The 11721-nt window shown below is 46.4% G+C and overlaps 1 pseudogene; it reads left to right on the top strand.

Moving 5' to 3' along the window:
• The first annotated feature begins 5147 nt into the window (after nucleotides 1-5147).
• Nucleotides 5148-11721, top strand: part of LOC113958805 — an 89421-nt pseudogene continuing 82847 nt past the window's right edge.

Below are 11721 nucleotides of genomic sequence, written 5' to 3'. Positions count from 1 at the left end.
TTTGGGTACAGGATTATTGCTTAGTTGTTTTTCATGTTCTGTTACTACTTTTGCCAATATATATATATCCTTTAATAAAGGGTTGTTATTTCTTCCTTTTTCCATACTTCCTCAATTGGAACCTCTTAATTTCAGATTTACAATTGCTGAGAGAGAAGACTTTGGTGTACCTCATAACTCATCCTCCTCGGCAAAACACTCCAGTCTCTTTAAACTGAGACACCCACAAAACTGAATCATTCAATTATTCAAACCATCTTACCTTCTCTTTCTCTACAACTACCTGAAAGGAGGTTGAATCAAGATGGCGGTCAGCCTCTTCTCCCAGGCAAGTAGCAACAGTGTAAGGTAAAACATACACAGGTATCTGCCGACAGACAGGAATGTGCTCAGACAGCAATTAAGCAGGGGAAGGTACTTGGCATAAGGCGCAAGGCAAGGCACAAGTCAACTTTATTGCAACAGGTTACAGAGATTTATACTCTTTACACAATACACATGTCAACCTGTTATTGGTACTTTCATGTAAACATACATCACACTATACGCATGTCAACCTACTATTGGTACTGTCATGGTTTGAGAGCCCCAAAATCCAATTCTCTAGTCCTAACCCCCCTCCCACATCTCAGCCCAGTGTGAGATGGGTTTTCCAGACACCACACAAGACTCAAAATGGGGGGAAGGGATTATATATTACAATGACTGTACAAATATATATTACAATACTTTATACACACAATCTCAACTATCTCTACCATGAAAAAGCAGTATTTACAATGGATCAAATCTCTTCTCCCTTCCAAATAAAAGTCCAGGAGGGAAGAAGGAAGAGATCCTTTCTACTTTAAGAGCAGCAGTGTCTCTAGGGCAGCAGACTCGCTTCTCTCATGCAGCAGTTGTAACTGGATCTCTGCCAGTACACACGAGGGGGTATCCAAGCCCTCTCAACCCTTTGACTCCAAGCGAGGGTCTTCTCTTCCATAGGCTGTGTTCACCGGGACAAAGGTCACTTCACTACATCATATCACAAAGCACAGGGGTCTTTGTGATGGTCCCTATCTTCAGGGGATTCAAACCCCTTTTGCAGAGCTCCGTGCTCTGTCTCAAAGCAGCGGGGGGGGGCGAAAGCCCTCCTCTGCATTCCTTTGGCTGTCCTGGTCCAACTCTGGGAAAGCCTAGAGCTTCTCAGCTCCTCTCTGCAGTGCTGTAGCACTCCAAGACTCTTCTCAAGTAAGAGTCCATCATCCTCCTTCTAGGAGGTCTCAGAGGGGTTTGGGGACTTTGTTTCAGTTCTTACCCAAACTCTCTCTCTCTCTGTAGAGCTTAGTCCTGCTCTGTGCTGGCACTCTTTCTCTTTCTCTCCCTCCTTGCAGGAGTTCTCTCTGTGTTGCTGCATGCCTGTCTTTGCTGCTTATTCTTATCTCTTCTGGTTCTCTGCCACTTTTCCTCGGTCAATGCTGTTCTGCCGCTGCTGCTGCCCACGGTGGAGAAACTTCCCTTGGCTCATTAGCTACAGATACTTAGCCCAGTCTTACACTGTTCCAAGTCCCTGTAGCCCCCCAGACGGGGACTGGGGGGGCCATAACCCCCAACGGGGCTCTGGGCCCCTTCCTCGTGGCCTCAAAACATGGTCACCTCTCCAACAACTACGACTACAACCCCTTCTTTTCCAGTCTGAGTGATATGTTTATATTTCGCAGAAGCGCTCATTGGCTCAAACCTCAAAGGTAACCACCCCCTGGGGGTTTACCGTTTTATAACTTCAGGGGGAAAACTGTTTTCCCCCACCACAACTCTGACATTAATGGAGGTTCCACCGAGATAAAAAGATAAGAGCTATGATGCTTGTGATAACAGAAAGAGTTTCCAGACAAAACACAGGCTGTACCATTGTAAAGAAAGTAAGGTTATAGTGATGTAAGTACTTGGAGTAAAGTTTGTGATAATGTTGTATTGATGTGTAGCAGAGAGATTTTGATTTTTGAGAGCTGAAGGAGTTTTCTCCACCATGAGTTGGCAGACGGAGCAGCGGCAGGAGCAGCGTACGGAGGGCAGAGAACCAAGAGATAAGAGAGAAGCAGCAGAGACAAACATGCAGCCAAGGAAGACACAGAGATCTCTGATGGAGAGAGAGAGAGCAGAACTAAGTTCTACAGAGAGAGAGAGAGTTTGGGTAAAAACTGAAACAAAGTCCCCAAATCCCTCTGAGACCCCCTAGGAGGAGGATGACAGACTCTTAATTGAGAAGAGCCTTGGAGTGCTACAGCACTGCAGAGAGGAGTTGAGAAGCTCAGGCATCTTGGAAAGCTGGTCCAGGACAGCCAAAGGAATGCAGAGGAGGGCCAAGGGGCAGAGATCCAGCTACAGTTGCTGCATGAGAGAAGCAAGTCTGCTGCCCTAGAGACACTGCTGCTCTGAAAGTAGAAAGGATCTCTTCCTTCTTCCCTCCTGGACTTTTATTTGGAAGGGAGAAGAGATTTGATCCATTGTAAATACTGCTTTTTCATGGTAGAGATAGTTGAGATTGTGTGTATAAAGTATTGTAATATATATTTGTACAGTCATTGTAATATATAATCCCTTCCCCCCATTTTGAGTCTTGTGTGGTGTCTGGAAAACCCATCTCACACTGGGCTGAGATGTGGGAGGGGGGCTAGGACTAGAGAATTGGATTTTGGGGCTCTCAAACCATGACAGGTACACATACATCAGGCCATATACATGTCAACCTACTATTGGTACTTCTGTTCACGTGTCTAAACTGATCTTTTGATAGGTGGTCAACACTTCTTTGTATGCTCGTAAATCTCAAAATCAGCACCTGTTATTTACAGCAGTTTTTCTCCTTATCTGCTTTCTCATTCTGGATTGTTTTACATTCTTTGCAACTTCACAGCTGCAACTGCTCAAATTCAAGACCTACCATCCAGTTGTTTCCCACAGGTATCTTCCCCAAGAATGCCAAGGTAGTGGAAAGAGTTCAAAAAGGGTTTATTTCAGAGGCAAAGATGTTACAACTTAAAATGTGTCACTCCAAGCAGTACTGGGCCTCAGAGAGCAAAAGGCAAACCTCCTGTTCGTTCCCTGGCTTTATCATCTCTGGCCCCCCAACTCTCCCTAGGTTGCAACGGCCCTGTAGCATTTCTGTAAGTTATCTCTCTCTTCTCACATATCAGAGAGAGTGGTTGAGAACTTCTCTTGCTTTGGGGACGGGGGGGGGGAGGGGAGGGGGGGGGGGGCGGGGGGAGGGAAGAAAGCATTGAAACTGCCTTTGAGAAAGAATTACCTCTTAGGCAGAAAGCCTTCCTAGCAAAAACAGAGTTTCTAGCTTTCCTGTTACAAATTCTTCCAAAAAGCACTACTCCTACATACAGGACAAGAGAAAATGGCCTCAAACTGTGCCAGAGGAGGTTCGGGTTGGACATGAAGAAGAAGTTTTTCACTGAAAATGTTATTAAGCATTGGAACGGACTGCCCAGGGAGGTGGTGGAGTCACCATTCCTAAAAGTGTTCAAGAAACAACTGGACATGGTCCTTAGTGCTATGGTTCAGTTGACATGGTGGTGTTTGGTCAAAGGTTGGACTCGATCTTGGAGGTCTTTTCCAACCTTAATGATTCTGATTCTATGATCACCACCTTTTGGCTGAAGCAGCCAAGAATTATTTTGCTGCACATCTTCCTAGCTGTTACTAGGCTATTCTCACTGCTACTGTCATTCTTGGAAGCCAGAGACAAAGAGCAGGACTCCCCTCCTGGAGCCTGGTATTGCACAGATAAAAGGAGAACATGCTCCCACTCATCATAGCTTTACAATGGCAAGAGGCAATAGCTGAATGCAAAGGCACAAGAAGAAGCATGAGAAGACATGGTTAAACCATGATATCGTCACAGTGGCTGATGGTCTGACAGGGTTTTGTTGGCACCAGGAATTTTAAAAAAATTAAGTCCAGTCATGGGCCAGCAGCTGAGAAACCTCTGTCCTTCCTTTTTTAGGCCACTGCTGTCAGGATGCTGGTCCTCGAGAGGGACCATACAGCTGCAGAAAAGGCTGTGTCCCCATGACACTCCGCTCAAACTCATGCTCCCTGGGGAGAAGTGTTAGTGTCATCTCCAGACTCCTGAAACAGGAGGTGCTCAAATAGCTCCCAGAACATGTATTCATACTGCAGAGTCAGAAATAAAGAGGTTCTGGGAACAATCCCCAAAAGGAGGAGATCAACAGTCCCCAGCCACAACCTGTGGCATGTACAAGAGCTATGAGAAAACTGAATAGAATAGAATATTTAAGTTGGAGGGGATCTACAATGACCATCTAATCTAACTGCCAACCCACATGGAATCAGGAGGTGGTTGAGTTGAGCAAGGCTCATAGGGGTGCAGGGTATGAACTCAACATTCTGGGAAAGCACTGATGGAAAGTCAGATTAATTCTCTCCATCAATATCTACTAGTGATGGTTAAAGCAATTCCTGTACCTGATTTCCCATTATTTCCCTTGGCTGTTGGCTGGTTTTAGGCTTCCGTCTTTTCCTCTTCATCTCTGCCCATCATTTGCCTGTGCCTTTTTCCTGCCTTGTCTCCTGCCATTTTTATATACCGCAGACCCTGATGCCTCCTCCTTGCTTTCTGCTGTGAGTTTGGAGGGAAAGAGGAGCCACAGGACTGAGGAAGGGGAAGAAAAAGTGAGCAGGAAAGCCATGTGTCCCAGAGCATCACCTCTTCTTACACCACACCAGAATAAAATGAAATTCTTATGGATCAGTAACTGGCAAATATATAGGTAATAAAGAAGTAGGAGTAAATGGTTAGTTTTTCACAACATAAGGTTCAAAACTATGGTATCACCAATGTGACCACAGAAGCTGGGCTGTAAGCCGAGTGATGCCCTTTGGGAAGCATCTTGTGCCCATTAGGCCCAGAGCATCCCTAGTGACAAAGACCTGGGGCATTCTCGCAGGTGGAACTAAAAACCACTGACCCATGCTGGCACCTGGATTGGTGGGCACAGCACAGGAGCACTGCCAGCCCATGCAGCCCTTTGCTGTGCCATGCCCTGCTGCCACTTTGCTCACCAAGGAACAAGCCTCCACAGGGCTGCCCATCCCTGCTACTCCTTGGTGTAACAGCACAGGGTACCCACGAGATGGAGATCCACCCCTCTCCAAACCCCTCCACGAGGCACTGCCCCATTCATGCTCCTGATGACATCATGAAGGGTATGACCAATGGGAATGGGCCACAAGCACTCCCCTGAACGGCCCCTTAAAGCACTGCTGCGCTCAGCTGCTGCCCATCCCTCTGTCCCTCCAAATGATGAGGAGGCTCATCCTTCTGCTGTGCACTGTCATGACCTGTTGCCTTATGACGGGGGGTGTTCCATGGACCACTGCTGGCAGGAGGTGTCTGAGAGCAATCCCACACAGGACACAGGATCGCGAGGGGGACACCCATAGACTAGGCTCCCCCCTCCTAGGGGAGGCTGAAGCTTAGCAGCAGTTTTGCTGACCCTTCCTGTTCCACTGGCTCACAGATGACACCATGGCTGAGGTGCGGGAACATCTGCTGGCACTGAAGCCGCAGGTGAAGTTCCATCTCTTCTCTCTGCACCCCCAGACACTGAAGAGGATGGTTGTGTGCTTGTCATTGGCCAGCACAAGTGGCTGGAGGACTGCAAGTTCAACATGACACCTAAAACCTTCATCATTCACAGCGGGACAGTAAATATGGAGGATCCTGCACAAATCTGGGCAATGCTTAGCATCCAGTCTTTCCACTTTGAGAGAGTAAACTACCCTGCAAACGGTCCATGCCTGTAGAATATTTCTATTCTAGAATTTCTCTAGAAATTCTTGACTGCGAGGGTGGTGAAGCACTGACACAGGTTTCCCAGAGAAGCTGGGGTGCTCCATCCCTGAAAGTGTTCAAGGTCAGGTTGGATGGGGCTTTGAGCAACCTGGTCCAGTGGAAGGTGTCCCTGTTTGTAGGGGGTTGGGAAGGGGGGGTTTGGAACAAGATGATCTTTAGGTACCTTCCAACCCAAACCATTCTATGATTCTATGAATATGGGGGATTTGGAAGAACTTTTCATCTTTTGAGTGCTATGGACTTAATAGCTGCACCTGAGGTCTCTGGAGCAAAGTGATATGGGTCAGACTTAAAAACTGTGAAATCACCCAATTCATTCACAACTGCTCAAGATCACTTCATATCTGTATAATGTGAACATGATGTCACGTGAAAGGGGGGAGTTTAAGTTTTTGCCTGTTGGTGCCCCCAGGAAAGTTGAGACCCTTGTGTCCGACAGTGTTAGCATCTCATAATGAGACCCTTCACCAACAGATTTGCAAGATCAGAGGGTACTTCGACTACCCTTGTCAGGGAGGACTCAACAGAGTGAAGACCCCTTAGCCGGTCCTGCCAAGATGTTATCCACTGCCAGCAACTGAAAGGACTCACCTTAACAGTTCACGGAATAACACTCTTTATTAATACTAATTGTGACAGATTAATAAGGTTCGAAGGTTGTCTGTGATAGTGTCTAACTGCAAAAATATGTTTTAAAGAGATCTACTGATATATTAATCAAGCATAAGCTCTAATACGAAGTAATGTACTAATATACAAGCACAAACAAAAGCTCTAGTCCTAAAAGCAACATTCAATGTGTGTAGAGTATAATTCTTACCCAAGACATCCCTGTGGGGGAAGGAAGACAGGTTCAGCCTGTTGACTGATCCCATCAGTTTCGGTGGAGTCTTCTCCAAATTTCCCCCTATACCCAACTTACTTTTATACTATTTCTTTATGTTTAGGTGGAGTTTGAGTGTCTTTCATAAGAAATATATTTTATTTCTGATTGATGTAAAGTCTTTGTTCCACTCTCTGTTCCATCCCTCTGAACAGATGACTATTGTTGTATGGGGAACATGTCAACCGCATTCCATTCAGGGTGTAGACACTGCATTTTACCCTAGAATTCTCAGTCTCTTCTAAATTTTAACCCTATCCATCATCTCACACATGGTAAAGGGAACTTGGGATTGTAGCACTGGCCCTGGAGCTGCAGGCTTATGGGCTTAGCCAGGAGTTTTACTTTAAAATATATATATAGTGGTTTTTAATACCTCCAGATAGCATTAAGAGAATAAGCCACAGACTTGTTCCCAAGAGGTACTTTTATTAATAATTTAGGGGAGAAAATAAGGGAACTTGGCAAAAGTTCAAAACGGCACCACACAAGCTGGACAAAATGTTCCACCACAATACCAAACCAACATATACTAATCCACAACACCTAAGTCAAAATTCAATTCCTCCAACTCCAAGCCACCCAAAGCATCAAGAAAGGAGCAAAGAAAGAGAAGAAGAGGGAGTAAGGAGGGAGAAGAAGGAAGAGGGAGAGACAGATCACATAGCTACCATTGGAACCTTGTGGAAGACCAGCTCTCACACGTCCAGATGGCAGGGCTGCAACATGTGGCAAGCATACGCCTTTGGTTTTATCTGCTCTGGTCCCTATGGCCAACCTTCCCTAGGTGGGGCCTCTGACCCACTAGCCACTCTGGGGTTCCAGGCCAGGGTAAGGGGCAGTGTCCTCACTGACCCTGCCAATCTGAGGCTGGGTTAGGGGCTCTAGGAGGTGTGGTGTGTCAAAGTTTTCCCAGGCTGCTTGTGACTGACAGCTACTCTGGGGCTTCCTCATGTGGGCTCCAGGGGCCTGCCATGAGGGATACAACACCACATCACCTCTGTGAGATTCGACCCATCCCTTCCCCCCTACACACACACACACATACCCCCGAGGCGGTTCCAACCCCAAAATTACTGATCTGGTGTCTAACGGGGATATTCCCTAAAATCCAACTAACTGACTACTATGAAGGTGACACTTGGCTTGACACACACGTATAGTCTTTCTGTAATTGTGGCTGCATATCCACAGTCCTAACATGTCCTGCGTGGTCTCCTTGATAAAGAAATAAGAGGGTAGACAGACTTTATCAAGTTTTTTTTCTTCCACAGTTGATGTGTGTGAGCGTGTGGTACTAGAGGACTTAACTCTACCAGGGCTTGTGCAAACAGCAGTGCCTGGATTGGGAAATAATTTTGCAACCCATCAGAATTTTGGAAACTCTTGAGAAAAAGAGTGGTAAGGTGGCATGTAACAAAGGCCACTCCCTCCTGCCTTAAAAGGCAAGCAGATAATTACAGTCAGAGTCTCTCAAAATCTGTTTCTCTTATACCATTAGTGCAGTGCTGAGAAGTAGTGAGGCTTGCAGAGGAGCAGCATACAGCTGGAGTAGAATACGTAAATGATATACAAATAACTACTAATGTGTAATCTTGGTCCTGTGAGCTGGAAACACACATCTGAGTCTTTCTAGATGAGTGGCATGTTCGAAACCTGGTTGGGCAGCTTGGTTTCTGCTCTTCAGGAGAGGGAGAAGGATGTCAACTTAGTTGTGGTGGCTTTTACTTGCCCACCAGCTCTACACTGATGCTGTGAACAACATGCATGTAAGGCTTGATAGGCACACAGGTAACCCCAGGCATCAGGCTGTGGTTAAAACTTTAAAAAAAATTTATTTTAACAGTCGAGAACACTGCAATACAGTTGACCAAGAAGGTGAAAGCAGAAACCCATTTTGGTGCTTTTGTAACAACACCTTTTGCATGCGCAATAAAACCCCAGGCTGTAAGCTCCCCTGTGCTTTATGGTCTGCCTGGCCCCCTGTATCAGGGCTTAATTAGATGTTGATACTTTTGGTCTGTGTTTGGCCCAGCCACCTGTGAGAGTTTGTTCTTTTCCTGCCAAGTTATGAGAAAACAAGCATTGATAAATGGGAACTTCATCCTTGAAGCAAGCATCTTGTGTAAACTGAAATTAATTGGTGTCTTATGATTGGTTGATCGCCTTTCAAGGGCGTTTGAAGGAGAAATGAAGAGGAGGATGATGAAGTAAGCCCCCAGACTCATTTAGAAAAGACCCCTGAGGTATAAGGCGCAAGCGCGGGCGGAATTCCAAGGTACTCGTGCATGCGCAGAAGAGGTGCCACTTGCATAATGGGGGGAGGGACTGAAGGCCTCTAGCTGGGTGGTGCTGGCCACACCTGCACAGGTAGACATCATCAATTAATTGGATAAAAAGCAGATAGCTCTTTCCGGGGGTACGCAAGCTTCACATCAAAGGACAACGTTGCCTTTTGCAGGGATGCCCGCTATTTTGTGAGCCTGTCAACTCTCTGAGAATGCAGCTTCTGCTATGGGTAATTCTAGGCATCCTGGGTCGGTAAGATAACTTCATAAGCAACACCTGGGGGACTGGGGGAGTCGTACTGAGGGCTTGTTTTTCCTACTCCTTCCTCTCTCTCAGGTTTTCATTCTGTTGGCCACCTCTTGGTAATAAATATTGGGTTTTGTTGAGCTTTCAATGGTGTATGGTTTCAGTTTCAGCATCCTTTTGAACTCTTCCTGATACACCCCCTCAGGCATGTCTGTGAGAATTTTATCACTTGTAGCAAGGGAGTTACCTCTCAGCACACAGATAAAGAGAACATCACAGCACCCTACATGAGAAATGAATTTCTTCCCACTTCAAAGCTTTTCCCTGGCATCAAAAGTTTCCTTGAGCAGGTGTTAAACTCTCTCCTTCCTTGTTATTTCTTCACCTACAATGCAGATTGTTGGAAAAAGCATAGGGAGGCTACTTGAGTGGTTACAGGCAATGTGAGTTAAGAACAGTCTCTGTTGTAATGCTTTCATGAGGGACTGTTGCACAAGAGAATAGAGTATTCACCTGTAGCGTTGCGGGTACTTTACATGGTAAAGAATGAGCACACTCCTTGTGAGGTGGTGAAACAAAGAGGGTTTATTTCAAAATCGGCGCGGTTTTATCCTTTAACACCATGTGACTTCTTTAACCAATAAAGTAACCTATATCGGCGCATGTTCCCCTGGGCTCTTCTGCCCCGACATGTACCCTGTGCCCTGGACACGCCTCCCACATTCACCAACTCCAATACTTATGACTGGAGAAGGCTCTGGTGTAATCCCAACCCCAAGGCTTGGGCAGGCAATGGCTCATAGCTAAAATGCTGCACTCAGCCCTTGCATGTGCAACTGCTACTCTGATTTCCTTGGAGATACTGCTTTGCAGTAAGTTCTGATCAGCGATGTTGAAGTAGACTTCAGATTTAGAAGTCCTGCCTGAGCAATGTAAACTCAGGAGTTGGGCATTCAAATCAGTGTTGACTTGACAAGAGGGTAGGACAGGAGAAGGAAAGGCCCACGGTGCTACACTTGGCACTTGTGGCCATGGCTGGTACTGAGATCTGCGGGCAGATCCTTGAGGGAAGGCTGCTCCAGATGCTGCTTAAACAAAGAATATGGTAAATTAGGATTGGAAGTTGGGTAAACAACAAATGCCATCAGAACCATTTAATTTGTATTGATGAAATAAAGAACGAAGCATTCCTGTCTGCCCCCTCCCTCCAATCTCTTATTGGAATTGGACTTTAGAGTCCTTCAGACAGGAGCAGTACCAGATGCCCTGAAAGACAGGAGGGCAAATTATCATATCTTTTTTTTCCCTTGTAGGACAACCCAGATTGAGAATGTACAGCCTGGGTGCCCCTGTTGCCATCTCTGTTGGTAACCATGTCCATGGGACAATAGGCAGAATTACAGGCAAGCAGTTTTATAAGAAGTCTCTTACCTTTCCTTTGTGGTAGTGAGTTTCCCCAAAGAGGCTCATTTCCTGTGTTGCTGCAATGTAATTTTGGGTTTGCGCATTCAGAAATGACAAGTTTTTTACCTGTGGCAGCAGTGAGGAGCACAGGTCTCTTCAAATGAGAAAGGATCCTAATTTTTAACCCCAAATGTAGGGGTGTCTTGGTTTATTGACAATGTGTCCCAGGAGGCAAGACCTCTGATGAAGTAGAACCCCCTCCCACTAAATTATTGTTATAAGATATAAATCTGAGAGAGGAATTTTTTCTTTCCCTGCTTCCCTGTAAGAGAAACAGAGTTTCGAATAGGGAAGGGGGAAGGGAGGTCATTAGCATTACAAAAGATGTAACCAGCCGAACTACATTCCTTGCTAATGGGCCATCAGAGAGGCTGGGAGGTGGCTGACTCTGTTTGGAGGGGAGAGGGGGCAGACAGCGGAGTTTACTCTCGGAAGGAGACGGTGGTCTGCATGCAGACATTTGGGGAGAGGGACTGAGATCTGGTTTTTGGTTTCTCATCCTGGTCAACTCGGACTGCTGGCTTCGACTTGCCTGGCTGTCCCATTCCCCGGATCTGCTGTGTTTCATCGGAGAGTTTGCGTGCCCGCGGGAGAGAAGGGAGGAGTTTTGAGACACAGTCACCTGGGACAGCGGTGAGTCCCATGGGAGTGGACTGCTTCCCTTCCCTTTTTCCTCCCACTGAGGGAAGGGTCCCCCATTTCCTTCTCAACTTCTCCCATGGTCCGGGACTGCCCCCCCCCCCCCTTCCCTGCGTGGTGACCACCTGAGCCCAACAGTGCCCCCTGCCGACCAGAACAGAGAACTGCAGGCTCTACACCTTCAGCGATCTAACAGCATCCCCTGCAGGCCACGATTAGGACTGCACTAAAGGACAGAGAAGTTTTCTTTCAGACCCTTTTTTTTTTCTAGGACTACTGTCTAGTTTTTTTTGTGTTCTGTTATTGGTTTTGCCAACATACATATATCTTT

Source organism: Corapipo altera, unplaced genomic scaffold (genome assembly GCF_003945725.1).
Source record: "Corapipo altera isolate COAL_440 unplaced genomic scaffold, ASM394572v1 61242, whole genome shotgun sequence".
NCBI classification, from domain to species: domain Eukaryota; kingdom Metazoa; phylum Chordata; class Aves; order Passeriformes; family Pipridae; genus Corapipo; species Corapipo altera.
The sequence above is the reverse complement of the archived record's forward strand: the minus strand, read 5'-3'. Positions and strand labels throughout refer to the sequence as shown.